Raw genomic sequence first — 13,245 nt, 5'->3', positions numbered from 1 at the left:
CTTTCTGAAGCCCGTTTTTAAATATACAATTGTACTTCAACAGTGAGCCACATTCATACCGAAACCATCGCAACAAGAACACTGCACAAATGGAGACATCATGAGCTAAATGAACAGTTGCAGAAGCTAATATTAGCAATCCATCACCTAATGTAATTCTTAACAAGCTTAATGTCTCTAGAGCTACAATGCAATTGGGGTTTCTCAAGTTCCTCAGCAAAATTAGCTTCTGCATATGAAAAGGACTGCTACACATGCATCGTGACATAACTATATCAGAGCATTTTAACAAAAGCCATTACTTATTGATCTCTGAAAAGTCAGGTTTAAAAAAAAGCCTAAGTATGGTTTCATATATTCTGCATCAAAGTTTAATCCAAAACCCAACATTAAAGAAATTCTCAATTTTCCTCAAGAATGAAAGATTTGAGCCAAACATGAGGATCATATGCAAAAGACAGAGGATAGTCTTTAGAGAGCTTCCTGAAGACTTGTATAGCTCTCAAGATTCTGTGTAAAATAAGTCAGCAACACATACTGCATATGGCAACATCTTTTGTTTAAAAACAGTGAAGCATTCTCTAGCAAATTTAACAAGAAACTTGAAAAAGGTCTGTTAAATTAGAAATGCGTTATAATTGTAACTGTATTAAGACAAAGCTCAAAGTTGCGGCTTTTACTTCAGTGTCAGTCAATTTCCTGTTTCACTTCAGTGAACATTAAGGTTTGGGTTTTTTTGTAAAGCCATAGCTATAAATGCAGGCATAATTAGGATTAACTTGTAAATAACAGCCATGAGCAATGCCAAACAAGGGTCATTCTTAGAACTGATTATTCAAGAAGCCCAAACCAACCAGACAGTGAACCCAGAAACTCTTATTTACCCTGCTTGCTCTTGTTACCTGATAACTACTGTCCCTCCAGAGGAAGAGGCTCTAATATCATGGACTCACTGATTGAAAGATGATAGCCAAGAGGAACAGTATGGGCTTCCCTTCTCTGAAAAATTGCAGAGATGGCCATCACCACATCTCTTACCAAAAAAATGTGGATTCTCCAATGCCATGTATACCTTTAGAGATTTAAAATCTAAATTAGAATAAATTCTGTAGAGCTCAAAAGACATGTAAGCAATATGTAAAATGAAAAAAAAAGTGGGGGGTGCGGGGGGGGGGGGAGATCACAATGAACATCTTTTCCTTTCATTGTGAAGCAGATATGAAAAAGATCTGCAACAGTCAGAGATACTCTTAATAGAGAAATTCAGAAAATAGGTTACATCTCATTAGTTTCACAGTGTCGTCTTTCTTTTTTTAAAAATTCAAATTATTAAAAATCTTTCAAGACAGCTTTGAATCTTCTCAGATTTCCTAAAAAAGTCAGCTTAAGATCTATTTTTGTAATTGATACAATAGACAATTACATTCTCAAATAGGAAGTTTTACTATGCTGCTCTCTTTACTGCTCCTTTCTCCAAGATTTAATGTCATGTCAAAATTCAGAAAATCCCAGCAAATTAGCTAGATTTTCTTGAAATAAAGTTGTTCAAAACATTTGAGTGGGTTGTCAGAGTCAGGGACATAAGGAAGAAAGTGAATACATTTAAAAGTGTGTTGAGAAACTCTGAGAAAAATATTTCAGGGACATTTTACTACAATACTAATGAGGATAAAAATACTTCTTCCCCTTGTAGTTCACCTAAACTACAAATATTCAAGTTAGCCTGAAGTATTCGGGGTGGGGGTTGGACATATATTTGGGGTTTAGTAGATTGGAGTCACCATTACATAGCCTTATGATTTGTCTTTGCTTTTGCCTTTCCCCATGCCCAGAAGTGATGTTTGTAAGGCAGCACTCAAGATTCTAACCAGAGTCTCATTTAACATATCAGACTAGTTAAGCAAAATAGAACAAACACATTTCTCTGTAAAAAAACAGACAGTGCATTATGTGCTGTGACTTCAGAAAGCAGGAAATGTCTTGATCGTGCTTACAAATAACACGCAGTGAGAGCATTTCAAAAGCTGTTTGCAAAATTGCTTCCTTTGGTTAGTAGTTAATAAATCTCTATTACACGTTTCATTTACCATGGAGGCTTATTTATTTTAAGACATAGTTTTGTCTTTGATATCTTTTAAATGTGGAAATTAATTTCTTTATCTAAACATTTTCACTCAGCAGAAGTTTCAGGCAGATAAACAAAAAGCTGATTTTTAGGGAGTCTGGCACGGACCTTTGAAATGAAGTTGTTAGCCAATCCCTGTAGGATGCCCATAGGAAGAGCCAAGCTGCACTCCTATGTGTCTGAACTTCTTGATCTGCCCTATCTCAAAACAGTACAACTCTTTCTGGAGTTCATAAAGTGAATTCAATCCAATATAGTTGCAGTCTGACCTATACACTTGTTACAGCAAATGCAGCAAACCACCTTGAAACAGAACCCCAAATTTAAGTCAACAGGCAACAACAGAACATGATCAGAAGTCAGAGCAAGCATTAAACTCCAGGTTTGATAGGCCTTTTGTGGGCTCAAAGAAGAACAGCAGTGAATGAGAATACTATACATGTGAACAGACCTGGACTGCTTTTTTCGGTTGTACCAAAATGGTTGCTGTACTTTAAAGCTAAAAACCTCAAGAGTCTCTGGACTGAGATTTTTAGATTTCTTTTGTCATCTATATTAGGACTGAAAGCAAGAGTCATGAGGTACTACAACATTAGATGAATGTGCCCCATGCATCATTAACTCTTTGGAATCCAAGCTTATGTACGTGATCAACTACTGTTTAAGGGAATAATTACTTTGGTTTTGAAACTAATACTTTTAAAAGAATGACCCAGAGGAACAAAACTGGTATACAACCTGAAATATTTATCTCAATTGAACTTCACTGAGCATATCACTAGACAGAGTTCAAACTATTGCAGCATGTGTCATAAGTGATAAGCAAAGAGCTGCAAGAAATTTCCAAACTGAGTCATCTCAGGCTTCTGGACTTTTTAATAGCACTTAAATATTTGGTCTCTCTTTTTAACTGCCAGCTTCTTTAAGTCATATTCAGTCTCACAGTAGTATAAAATGCTTTGCAAAATCCCTGTGGATGTCAGAAAGTTTAAGTAAAATCTAGGAAATAGTTGTAATGCAGTAAAAGAAAGCTCATCTCCTGTTGTCTTGCTATTTATTTCATATTGCTCTGAATGTACTCTTACAGCTCCTGACTTACATTTTTATAAAAAGTGGTTTTTCAACATTATCAGTTAAAAAGCACTTGAGCCAAAAGGAAACATGATGTTAAATGCATGTTGTGTATCAGTTTTACCATAGACGTGTCTGCTGTATTGTAAACGTGACAAAGATTAAAACTAGCAACAAGTGCTCAGACCAGAAGGTTTCCAGTGAATCAGAACAGGAAACCAATAAAGCGATCAATGGGAGGTCATGACTTTTTGATCACTGCATATAAGGCTGAAGAATCTGGTTTTGATCTAGTGCTGTGTAATCAAATTAAACTTTGAAGTTCTGTATCAAATATGCAATTGAAATAGCAACAGTGCTAAGGAAGTACCCAACTTTCAAGCTATTTTCAAAAGAAATCAGTCTTTGGTAACCATAAGCCAGATTTTATCTAGTGACAGAATTTTTCTAAGATCTGACAAGTTTTTTGCTGCGAGATTGTATGCAATTCCAAAACAAGTTCTAAGCTGACTTAGCCCTGAGAAGTTCCTATAAATAGCTACTTGGTAAATAGAAGGAAAGTTCCCAGCAACTCTTCCTACAAGAAGTTCTAATGAAAGTGTTTATTTGGAGTGAGGACATGGTATCAAAAATACGTTAAAACAGCAGCATGATCACACTGAATATAATGCAATTGTTATATTCAAGGAACTACCTAAATCTCAACGCTCCTTCTCCCTAGAGCATGCATTTACAAATACAAAAAGTTACTGAAACCTCAAGCATTAACTAGAATGTACTGGCTGATACAGAGACTGAAAATGTACCCATTATAGGCAACAGTTACAGGAAATGATCATTTCGCACTTTTACTCTGTCCTTTTAAAGCAGGAGTTAAACTCAGCATTTTTAAATGGACTAAGTAACATTTAGTTTTGCCTCTGACTGCAGAAATTACTTTCATCAGTGCCATTCTGAGACTTCCACTGTTTGCCCCGCTTACATTCAGATAAATTTACAAAGACATATTATAAGCTAATACATAGCATTCCTCTCCTAAGCTTGTTTGTTTCATAGATGGCACTCATGTATGGCTGCTAACACAATTTTATTTATTTTTCAAGGAACAACTACTTGCATAAGTTCAAACCAACAGAACCTCGATTTCTCCAATCTTCAATCCCCAAACTTTGATTTATAGGCAGAGACACAGGAGAGACCCTGACATATCTCTACTACAGCAGACAGGTCATGCAGCTTCAACAATCAAGAGATAAGCATTATTGCTACGATCATGAAATAACTTTATCTACAATCACTTCTCTTGCGTTGGCAATCCAGACAAACTCTGAACAGGTACTTTAAGTATAGCTAGCTATAATAAACTCTAATGCTGCAAGCAGGGACTACTATATTGCGCAGCAAAACAAATCTAGGGCTTTGACACAGTAGAATAGTCAGAAAAAAAAAGGAAGAAATGTTTGCAAAGAGAACAATCACCAATTTCCATATATTTTATCACAAAATCTAGTGGCAGTGAAACAGTTAAACTTTATACCGAAAACTTTTGCCCTCATCGATGTGAACAAAGTCATACCTATTCCGTTTGAGGGCTGACTGCATCAATGTCCTGGTTACACTTTTCACATTTAGAGGTTTCCTTCACTCTCATAACAAATGGATGATATTTTGTTGATGGTGGCGTTACTGGGGGAAGGGAGAAGAATTGACCTTACTTGATACAAAGATGGAGGTTTTAACCAAAGGTCTGTGGAATGGAGTACCATCACTGTGGAATCAATCCTACCTTTTGGGGCAAGTGTAACACATTGCACTTCATTACACTATGCATTCCCATTCAAAATTAACTGACTTAAACAACTGATGTTTATAAAATGTACAGGGATTCCACTGTGAAGTAACACTTCTGCCTGTGTTGATAGCTTAGTTAAGCCAGTTTCCAAAGCTAGTTGTTTTATTAAGGGCAAAGTAAACAAACTGGAGAAAATTATTGGAGAATTAAGATTCCCAATCTATTCTGTCTTACATATCTCTAACAATCTTGGTATTATCAAGACAGTATAACATCTCTGACTCTCAAGTACATGCAAAGTTAAAGGAATAAAGCAGTTCACTTTTCTAAAGCATACAGTATATATTTAACTATCCTATGTAGACAAAGCTGCTAAATGAGATTGTGTGTTTGCAAACCACATGACCTCACAAATGCTATCTTATCATATCACAGGTTCCTCAGACTGACCACAACCACTTAAATCAGACTCTGGCAGCACAGAGCCTCTGCAACTTTGACACATGCTAGTAAAGCAACTACATTTTTAGCTGCCCAGCAGCTTTGCAAGAACTTTACTTGTGGGGAGGGAAAATCTGATGGTCTCTTGTCCAACTGTGCTTGCAAGATACGGTAAAAGAAAAGCACATGATTTATTGTGCTATAAACTTCCACCACAAGTTGAAATGCTTACTTTGTAAATCTGAGGGCTAACATATTTCCTCTCAGGGACAACATTTCTTATCAAGTACGAAAACATTTATAGAAAGCCACATATTTTGCAAGCATTTGTCTAGTGAAACAAACTATTAGGTGTTAATGGGATTCTAGTCACTATGGAGAAAAGTGCTTTGCAAGTATTAAGTACGGTACCTTTAACAAATACCAGTTTTAGTGAGAATGGTGAAGTGAAAACCATGTAAAAACTGACTGAAATAACTCCCACAAAGCTTAGCTGGTTTTATAAAAGCAAGTGAGTAAAATTACACTTGCCAAGAGACAAATATGTATCTGCCTGTACTACATGGCAAGCAAATAGTACACTCCTGCCAGAAAAAAAGGGGGGAAAATAAGTTAGCAAGAGACTGAGTGAAAGAGCATTATATCAAATTAAAATTTTACCAAAAGAGTATTAGGACTTTTTGGATTTGCTGTTCTCTCCTTAGTTCTGATCAAAGTATTCTAAATGCCAACAAATCTGATCTCTCATTCTCATTTGCCCATGTGATCTGATGCACTTCTATGACCCTATAAATACATCTCCAGAGAAGAACTTTAAAAAACATTCTAATAGGTTGAACTTCAACTAAAATTCAGCTCCCCAATTAATCTTTCTGTGTCCATCATACAAAGCTACATACAACTCATTCATAGCTTTAAGTTACTTAAAAATATGCCCACACTACAGTCATGACTGCAACACAGCGTAGGCACATCCAAAACATGTAGCTTGCCACCAGCAGTCCAACTTCAGCAGGATGAAGCTCAAAGTTATTTACCCTGCTTCTGAATGTAGTCTTGTGCTTCAGTAAGAGAATGTTTGATTTGGTAAGCACTGAATCTGACTCAAAGGAAAAGGAAAGGAATTATGCTTCCCTCTGGTATCCCATCATCAAGCCCAGATACTATTATTGTGAGAGAAACCAGGAGCTAGGAATGCTGCTAGAAGTGGCCAACCCATCTTGTGCAACACCAGTGGGTCACAAGTAGCATCATAATTTTGTGCTCATCTATGGCCAATGCAGGACTCATCATTTAGCTGTTCGTAAACACATTCTCTCATCTTAGAGAAGAACCTGGACCAAATTGTGCTGGAGACCAGAGCCTCTCACTGGTCCATACCAATTTCAGATTATGAGCTGATAATTTAAAAAAAAAAACAAGGAGGAAATAATTTGGCAGCTTTTAAACACAGCTAAAATATCATACACGTGTATGGTAGGTAAGACCAAAGGAACAGTTAACGTGATTTAAACCTTCCTCCTGTACTATAAGTACAATGTACTAGAGTGCACTGAATTTCATTTAGGTGTTGTATGATGTGGCCTATATGGGTGGGCTTTTGGGGATTTTTAATCCTTCACACTGATGGCTACAGTTTACTTTCCCTTCTCCATTTAGTTTCAGCAGTGAAAGCCTAGAAAGCTAACCCAAGTTGCAAAACTCAGCCATATTACCAATTATTCCTTTGGTCACAACTTATGCATTATTTATACTCAAAGTAATTACTTAAAGTGTTTTGAATCTTATTTACACAAGCAAAATCCTTTTAAAGCTTAGTATTTAATCTCCAACTTTTATATCTCTTTTCATTAAGCCAGTCTTAAAATGTTAGCTCACCAGGAGCAATGATGAGACCATGAGATAGCACCTGTATCAGAATCTTACTGACTGCATTAGGTTCTTAAAACATAATATCAGATCCATTCCTAGATAAACTATATGTATGTGTAATGAATTGTAGACTAGTGGTCACTGCTTATTTGAAGAGCCATCAAATTTTCAGACACCAAAAGTGGGAAAGACTTCAAGAAATCTCCCCTTTTTTGCACTGTCATAATGCAAAAATAGCCCCCAGACTTTCAATTAAATGTTCTATTATAAAGCCTTTTAAAAGCCTCAGAAAATTATTTCAGTGGAATAATAATAATGCTCCAGTCACCTGCCATCATCTTTTCATCAGCAGTGCTGAGATTCTGTTAACATGGGCAGTTCACAGAAGGTTTTCCAAGTGTTGTAACAGTGTGCCATGCCAACATCAGGATTTTGTTTTTCTTTCAAATACCAAACAAACATGCATAAGATTTGTACATTAGAAAACAATCTCATCCTTGCTTCCCCTCTAAATATTTCAAGCAATTATTTAAGAGTATATAGAATCATAGAAAAGTTAGGGTTGGAAAGGACCTTAAGATCACCTACTTCCAACCCCCCTGCCATGGGCAGGGACACCTCACACTAAACCATATCACCCAAGTCTCTGTCCAACCTGGCCTTGAACACTGCCAGGGATGGAGCATTCACAACTTCCTTGGGCAACCTGTTCCAGTGTCTCACCACCCTTACAGTAAAGAACTTCCTCCTTATATCCAATCTAAATTTCCCCTGTTTAAGTTTTAACCCATCACCCCATGTCCTATCATTACAGTCCATAATGAAGAATCCCTCCCCAGCATCCTTATAGGCCCCCTCCAGATACTGGAAGGCTGCTCACTACAGAGGAACAGCTAGAAGAAAACTGGTGCTGTATTCTGTCTCTGCTAGCATTATGAAGAATGTTTTGTCATAAAACTCAAAAAACCTAAAACAAACGGTATCACTAAGCTCCAAATATTCTTCAATTGCTTCTGAGTTTAAAAAACTCTACAACTAGTGAATCCCTTGAGTACTGGAAAAGGTTAAAAATGGATTTTAGAAAGTTACCTTCAACATCTACATTCCTGCTTTCTAAGGAAAAAGTGCCTACTAAGTGAAGAAAGCACTAAGTTTCTGCACATTGCTGCTCCCCTCATAAAGCTGTCCCCTAGTGTAGGTGGCCTGTATTGGCAGAATCATAGCCTCATGGAATAATGCTCCACAATCACAAATTGAACAGGCTGCTTGGTTTTGAGGCCTTGCATAGGTATCAGGCACACTTCAGCTTTTAATATGAAAACTGTCAGAAGATTAAAACAAACCCACATTTGTATAAATGAGAAACCAAAATCTAACCACAAAACAAACTCATTAAAACATTCCAAGAGACAAAACTTGGCTAATGTTATGACCAACTTTACAAAGTTTCTCATGAAATACAATTTAAACTTAAACACTTCAGTACTAAATCACAAAGTCTGTAAGACTGGAAACCACTTGCTTTTGTCTCCAAAGGTGTCTTGTGGTCTGCCAGAGTAGCTTGTGGGTAAGCATGTCAATTCTAATCTTTTGTGCCACTCCTGTAATCTAGGTAACACATACAAGCCTTGCAAAATCCAACAGGAAGCAGAGACAGCTGCTGTGTAATATATATATATAAAGTGACTGCATGCACAGAAGGGTAGTGCATGAAATGCAGAACTTCAGCAGTTTATAAATCATTTAATTCCATTCAGTTTTGAATTCAAAGTAGGGTGTGACAAACTACAAAGAATCTCCCCTTTTTTTTTCTCTAGTATGTGATTTATGCTGCAATAAGTAACAACTAGTTCAAGGTTTACCCTTGTTTTTCTTAAACCTTCAACTTTACTTAATGGAAACTTGTAACAGTCCAAACTTGCTGTATACAGTAGCTGCTTTGCTTCAGTACTACCTACTGAAGTGGGATACTTTCTTGAACAGTAATGTTCCACAAAAGCTGCTTTCACTTGACAGTTCAGTGTCTAATCAAAGAGAACTTTCCTGAGGTACTACCACTGCTTTTGCAGCCTGAGAGCATGTATCCCATGGTACAAATATTTCAAAGCCTGCCATTTATGTTACATCAGTTAAAGCACATTTAACTACAAAGTCAAGTGTCAGAGTATAGTGCTCGCCAGACCTTCTTTCTCTTGTGCCAAAGACAGGCCAACAAAGTTTATGTACTTATTGACAGGAGACAGAAGCAGCAGCCTGGCAGGGCTCCACAACAAAAAAGCACCCTAGGTTAAAAACCTGCTACGCTAGAATTCAAGAATGCTGTAAAGAGCTTAATGGCAGGGAAATGAAGGAAGAAAGGAAATGCTAAGTGGAAAGATTTCAATTAATGAAAAGAAAAAATGGCAATGGGATATGAATTTCTGAAAAGGCAAGCACAATGTCTGTCTAGAGCCTCTTAAAAGCTCTGAAAGGAGTTTACATTGTGACTTCCTACTTGTGACAATCCTCAAAATTTCAGGTTTTCACACTAGTTTCAGCCTTCAACAATAAAGCCATAAGGCACAAGCGTCTAACAACTTTGTGCCCAATAAAGCAACTCAGCCAAAATAACGGAAAGGAAGCGCAGCACTAATCTGACACTAAATATACACAACTCTTCACAGGATCAGCTATTGGCTAACTAGAAATACAGTAGTCTCTGCTGAGTGTCCTTTCAGCACCAGCTGTTCTTCAAGTAATGTTAGGTTGTTCAAAAGATTAAAGGATCTTTGTAAGTAACTTTCTAGGCAATGAACATAAAAACAACTGGCATGTACACTAAAGTTAAAATTGCAAGTTAATAATAATTGACCTACATGTAAGAGAACGATGAGTGAAGTTACAGCAGGACTGAGGAATTTAACATTTCACACAGTAATATAAATTATGTTCAGTATTTTTATTCCAACGCATCCTTGGTTACTCAAGTTTGTGCACAGGAAAAGATGCACATGAGTAGATCTAAGATGGTGTGCATAGAGGAAAAGTCCATAACACAAGTCTTGTCACAATGTTCTTAAAACTCCAGATTTTGCCTGTTCCCTCTCCTGAAGTGTTAATCAAATACAAGTTAAAGACCTACTGTGAAGTAGTCAATATATACCATTCAGGTTACCATGCTACCAAAATCCACCAGTTACATATAAGAGGAATCAGGCAGATATCTTGTTAAGAACAAACCAAAAATCCAATATAGTAATTCCATTTCTAGTTCTTTTACATCATTTGAAAGGTAAGAAAATAGTATCATTTTTTTTTCCAAACCATCCTATGATTTTATGACCTTTTTTCTATTTCATTTACGTTGTATATTTGATAACAATGTACCTCGCCGCTTCAGTTTTGGATGCCATACTACCAATTTCCAGTATGTGCAGTTTTACTCAATAACAGGAACACAACTACTTGAATTTACTAAAAATAAGGCTTCTTATAATATTATTTGAAAACTGACTGTATAATTACTATTCCTAGAAGAATAGTAAAAGCAGCTGAAATTTATCCTTTAGGCTACAAGCTGCACCATATTTAAAGAGAAAGCAAAATTTTGAGCTCAGAAAAGCACAAAATTACTCAATGGACTCAGGTTACAACAAAGGGCAACTGGCTGGAAGTTTTTTAAAAGTATAAACAGGACTTTAAAAATTAACATTAATAATGTGAAATTATATGCAGAGTTCTGATATGCAGCTGATTTAGGTTACCACACTGGAACTACAGAGAAGTATCTGAAATCTGAAGTTCAAACTTCTCTCCACCACAAAGCCCACAGCTGTCACAGCAGTAGCCTACTGCACTTATGCCACTTACGCTGTAGGAAAATCCCCAACACCACCCTCTTATAGTGGAGAGAATTCAGTTTTAGATCCTGGACAGTAACAGTAACCCTCTTTGGCGTTCTCTGGGGTTCCTTACTGGTGTCCTAGGTTTGCCCTGTCCCTGGCTACTAACCTGGCTTGCAAAAACTGATGGAACAGCAGACCTTTCACTGGAACTCTGTGATTAAGATGGATCATGTTGTTGCCACATCCTGGTACCATCACAATCTGATAGATTATATCACAGGATAGAATTCAAGTACCCTAGCACATCCTGCACACTATACAGGAACACATGTGTTCAGATTGCTGGCCAAAGACATAAAATAGCATGTATCAGAAGGCCAGAATATGGATTTATCTGCAGTTGCTTATATTAAGTATAGGATTTTCTCATTATTTTGTTCCATCCTTCGGATGGAGAACCTACAACAATTCTGATGTAAAGTTCTGTAAAAACATTACTGGAGAGAAAAATAAAAAGGTTCAATATGCAGAATCAATAATGATGGCCATTCCAAGATTTTTAATCTTGTTTCACACCCAGCCAACCCACTCCTACATTAAACTATAACTTTAGCATCAATTCATGTCCAAAGTTTCACAACAGCAATATTTTAGATGGTAATCATGCAGTCACCAAGAAGTCTGCTGCTTTACCAATGCCTTTTACATGTTAACCAGTTGGGAGGTTGTGGTCAGCATGTCACATACACCATCACCCTATCTTCAGGAAGATGGATTTGCAAATTTGTAACGTTTCTTTTAGCTTTTGCAGAAGTAGAATCAAAAAGCAGCTAGTCCAAAACCAAAGAACATGGTCATTAATGGATCTACACATGAAGACAGTTCAGTGCAGACCTAAAAAAGTTAATTATATAAATTGATATTTACTTATTTATACTAATCCCAACATTTAGCAGTTGAGAGAAATCATTTTGACTGTCCTATTGCAATTTTATTCAGATATTGCTGTTTCAGGAAACACTGCACAGTTCTTTACTTAGCAGCTATGTTAATCCAAGGCTTTATTATTACTTATTAGCACCAACTCACCTGCAAATACTATTTACATTTCAGACTTAACCTTACATTATCTCAAAACCAGCCCTCCAGGTTATGCTCAAAATAAAAGATTGTACATGAAATATTACTTTCCCTCCCAGGTTTAACAACTAGACAAATAGATACATAACTGCAAAGAAAAACAAACAAAAGTTATTAGTAAACAAGAACTTTCATGCTCTAGGAAACTCCATGTAAGGAAGCATTAAGAAATACTGCTAAGGTAGAACATGCCTACTACATACAGTTTCTTCCTACCATTTTTAACTATCCTAGAATGAGATGCTTTATTCCTACAGTGTTTATGTAGTTTGGAAATAAAAAATTGAGCCACAACAAAGCACACATCAGGAAGAGGAGTGCTCATCTCCATTGGATTACTCTAACTCTGCTATTGTTGAAATTCATACTCTCTTAAGCTGATATTTGCCTTCAATCAACTTGAAATGCTAATAAGGATTTGTCTAGACTTCACTGTTTAGGAATCCCTGATATTAGTCAGATTTACCATTGTTCTGTGACCTGAGGTACCTCATCTTCGTTCCAACCTGTCCACATCAACTCACACAATAAAAACAGACACAATCGTATGCCTTCATGACACCTGAGTTGCTCAGCCAGACATATGACAAATGCTTGTTTAGAGAAAATCATGCAACAGCTTTCCAACAGTAATTCCACTTTTTCTCCGTAGCAGTTTTTTTTTACCTTTTAGGCCTACTCTGAGCAGAGGAAAAAGTCAGTACAGTTCCTTTATCTATTCATAATACAAAATATCTGGCTTTCTGGGAATTCTACAAGCAGCTTACTTTCTTACAAAGAACAAAGCAAGCTAGTTATAGTCCTTTAATGGAAAAAGCTAGGTTATTGATTTTTTTAATCTGTTTTTAAGTGAGCTTAATGATTGGTAAAGGTGCTGGACTGATAACTCTAGAGACTAACCTCAATCTACAGCACAAACAACATTCCAAGATCCTCCACTATGTTATAACTCCCAAGGGATTGATACTAAAAGGTTGAGT

General features: G+C 36.6%; 1 protein-coding gene across 3 annotated transcripts in view; it reads right to left on the bottom strand.

Moving 5' to 3' along the window:
* The window catches only part of EVI5 (ecotropic viral integration site 5), a 78,984-nt gene that overhangs the window by 8,030 nt on the left and 57,709 nt on the right, over positions 1-13,245 (bottom strand). The gene's annotated exons all lie outside the window — the stretch shown is intronic.

Source organism: Melopsittacus undulatus, chromosome 6, assembly GCF_012275295.1.
Source record: "Melopsittacus undulatus isolate bMelUnd1 chromosome 6, bMelUnd1.mat.Z, whole genome shotgun sequence".
NCBI classification, from domain to species: Eukaryota; Metazoa; Chordata; class Aves; order Psittaciformes; family Psittaculidae; genus Melopsittacus; species Melopsittacus undulatus.
This window is presented reverse-complemented; position numbering and strand designations above follow the sequence as displayed.